Source organism: Cibotium barometz, chromosome 59, assembly GCF_041138505.1.
Source record: "Cibotium barometz isolate CiBa-2024 chromosome 59, ASM4113850v1, whole genome shotgun sequence".
NCBI lineage: Eukaryota > Viridiplantae > Streptophyta > Polypodiopsida > Cyatheales > Cibotiaceae > Cibotium > Cibotium barometz.
The window spans coordinates 29,992,174-29,996,494 of NC_141104.1; positions in this window are offsets into that span (position 1 = coordinate 29,992,174).

Consider the following 4,321-nt stretch of genomic DNA (forward strand, 5'->3'; position numbering starts at 1 on the left):
AAATTGATTGTGATTGATTTGAATATGCATGCCTCGAAAGACTATGGACTAGAGATGAGTGTGAGATGATTTTTTTGAGTTATGATTGCTTTGTTTTGAGATGAATGATTGATATGCACGCGTATGACTGATTGATATGCATGTGTATGATGAGACTCGACATGAGATTTTGAGATTCTGGCCAGCCATCCTTAGACAGGGAACGCTGGACAGAGAATGTGATTTATGCCCTTTGGGAGCCATTTGGTAAAACCCAGAGTGGACGAGATTTACTAGAGGCATACCAGGGATAAGCGCAATGTCCAGTGAGGTGGTTGGGTGGACGCGCATCAGAGAAAGCCCAGACTGGCTGGATTTTGGTCATTATGACTAACCATGTTGTCGAGCATGGTGATTGTGATAGTATCTTGAGATAGACACATACATTGTGATTGATTGAGATGCTATGTTGTAATTGATAGAGATTTATATCATGTCAATGTTTGTTTGAGATTACATGATTCTTTGCTTATGTGATAAGAACCTTGGATATCGCATGCATGCTTGTTTGCTATTTAAGAAGATTGATGTAATTGTATTGCTATATGCAGAAATAGCATGATTGAGTTTAATGTTTTCTTAGATCTAAGTTGTATGATTAAGATATGGCTAGATTTAGGTACGTCACAATGGAACACCTTTTTGATGCATCTGAGGTGAATTCTTAAGTCAAAATAGTAAGAAATAGCTTGTTGTAATTTACTCTTACAAGGCATAAAAGAGGTTAAAAGGGATGCATTCGACATATACACTTCTTAGCCAAGATTGGCAATGCGTTGGGGAGCATTTTTATGAAGTTTTGGAGGTCTGAAAGGCTCAAATCATGATCTTTTGAACAGCTTTGGCAAATAAGTGTGAAGTGATTTATGTTGATGCTTATGCAAACCATCCATACTATGGTTCTATTTTGAGCACGTTTTGAGGACAAAAACTATTTGGGTGGGGATGGTTTGTAATAAAGGAGTGTGGACACAAGTTGTACATGTGAGGCCAGGGGCCAAGCATAAGCTGTATTGGGCAAAAGGTCAACTAGGGTGGACATTAATAAGCATGTGTGAAAAGGGGGGCATCGTATATAGGCAAAATTTAATAGCTAATCTTAATTAACTCATACTAATCAAAATTACAAGCTAAGAAGATTCCATGACAATCTTTCCCTTCTCCTTGTTTATGGATGGTGCTTCTACACCCATGTTATCACTCCATGCCTCGAGTGATCACTACTAGTTCATTGCAATTAGTTTTCCCTAATCTTTCACCTACTCAAGCAATGATCCATTCTCTTGAATTAATTAATCACTTGATAGTAGTTCCTAATTATTCTTAGGATTTTTGGGTATGGGGAATCTAAATCTAGCATTATATCTCTCTAATTATGATTAAAAGCTATTTTTTCAAGTAAAAGAAATCACGGATAAGAAAAATTCGTTAAAATTAGCATTGTGTCTCTCCCTCTCCAGATGCTGAAATTGAGCAAGATGAAAATCTTTTTGGAGTTTTTTAGGGGCGAGGAATATGACCTCACACGACTCATGGCACATCACCTAATCTTCTTCATGTGCTTAATTAAACTCTCAACAAGGAAACATAAAAGTTTCTATGCTTACCAAAGCAATATAAAACTATGTTGCATATCACACCTTAGGTTTCAACACCAGGAGTTTGCAAGAGAGGAGGGAGCCAGAGAGAGAAGAGATTTGTAGTCATGATGGACTACCACGTGAACTAAAAGGTACTACCACCATAGAATCTTAAGAAAAAGGTCTCAAAGTATGATTATCATTCTTAAAGAGTAATTAGGGGTTTGGTTCATCCTCCTTTACACCTAGACTCCATTTCATACTACAATACCTCTTGGCCTTAACACATGATCATGCAGCCCTTTGGCTCATTACAAGTATGCCCCTTGGCCTTTGGCCTAAACATGAAATCATATGTTTTGGAAATAAATTTGCCAAAAGTACACTACCCATAAGGTTATGGTTGGCAATTATTTTACAATCACGACAATCACAGCCATGATCCCCAATCACGCCTAAAGAAATTCATGATAATTGATTATTTGTCATCATAAACATGCTACCCATGTTGCTTAACATATCTTCTTATGGATGAAGAAAATCACAAAACCATTTATCGTGATTTTCCTTAAATTTATGCTCATGATTCCAAAAATCAACAAATGATCACTCTCATAAAATTTCAATAAGCTTTCATTGCCGCGGTTCTCCCAGCAATTATCTCCGTGATTGCTTCACCTAAAAATCATGACTGTAAAAACATATGCAAATACAATTAAATCATCACTAATACTTTTGATAAATGCTTTATATGCATGCTCTACATTCATTTGATGTGTTGCATATAAATAAGAGGATATGACTTTAGTAGTTCACACATGATGATAGAATGGAGTGCAAAGGTCAAAGAATTCATCAATACCCATGTGGATGCTACCAAGGTTGAATTGGACTATTGGGTGTACAACTCCTTGCCATCAAATACTTCAAGGTCAAATTGGACTAGTGGGTATACAAATCCTTGCCATCAAATTCTTCAAGGATCAAATGGAATAAAATAGATAATGAAATTATTCACTACCATGATTCTCCCAAAACCACTACCATAAGCCTAAAAATCACATCAAGAAAAACTCAGTGTACAAACAAATAAGGTGGTACTAATGGGTCCACCTTATAATAGATAAGAAGTTTCATAAAATCAATACTATAGTTTGTTAACCATGATTATCTCAAAAATCACGCTCCTGATTTCTCAAAATCATTCCAACAAATCTTCTTCCAAATGCGTAAAAGTTGTCTTTTCATCACTGTGATTCTTTAACAATCATGACGTGATTTCAACCACCTTCAGAATCATGGAGGCTAAAACTCACTCAAATGTGTAACCACATATTTCCAATCTAAGAAAACGTTCTCACCCAAATGTGTAATCACATGGCCACATTGTTTTCTCATCATATTTCCAATCTATGAAATCGTTCTTCTACAATTTCATAGATATTTCACCACCATGATTCTCAAAATCCATCATGTGGTTCATTCATAAAGAAGAATATTCTTCAAATAACTGGCCAATCATCCTTGTCTACTACAATCAGAGGAAGCATCTACTTAGTGATTACACCTTTACTTACCCACCACTAGTGCAAACCTCATTTCATTGACAACTTCCAAGTACATTTCTAGATGGTAGGACCATAGTGGGTGTATGCATAACCCATGGTAAGACTCATCACCTTGAATTCCTTAAAATTTATCCTTTCCACCATTAGCCGATGATCTCATTCAAATAGCCTCTAGCGCTTTACAAAAAATGGCTCCACAACCTCGGAAGTCGACTAAATCTTTTCAATCCTCTCCAAATATTTTGATTACGATAGCTCTAATAAGAGTTTAAAGAATTACCATTTTTTACTTCATTGTGTATTAGCTTTACAAATGGTTAAAGAGCGCCTAATTATTATTATTAGATAAAAAAGAACATGGGTAATAAAGTAGTTTACAAAGGGATACATTAAACAAAGCAGCTCATGGGGATTTCTTCTCAATGCTCTTCCATACCTGTACCTCTCTTTTTTCATCATTATTAATAGCCATAGCATGCCCACTAATCTCAATAAATCTTGTAACCTTGCGTATGAGTGCAAAAAAAAGGAAAACCAAAAAAAGAACGACCAAGCGTGAATCACATGTAATGGCCCCCCACCACCATTAAGACCCCACATTCTCTTGATATTTTCATTTACTTACTATATTCTTCATTCCTCTATAGGATCAAAGACATAAAACATCTACTTATTAGCACCAAGCATACAACTACCCCCCCTCGATAGAGCCTTGAATCCATCATGAGGACATGATAAACATTAGAAAGGTGGGGATGCCAACCCATTTTAGCATTAACAAGGTTTGCCACTGTAAGATTCCTCCTCAGTCGCCTCAATAACAAATAAGCCTTTACTTCAATCCCTTGTAATCATTCTATGTTTCTGAATACAAGAAAATATTATTTTTCCTTGTTTGGCCTAGTGAGATAAAAAATTTCTAGAGAGTGGTAAATCAACGTTGGGATATTTTTGGATAAATGAATTCTACAAATATCAAAAAAATGTTTCCTTGAAATAGAAAATCAAAATAAATTTTCCAAGGTGCAATTGAAATTAATTAAAAATGACTTAGAAGACCTTAGCAAGGGTCAAGATTTTCTAAAAACTTTGGATTATGGTCCAATTAAGGTTCATATGGACCAAAAAGATTAA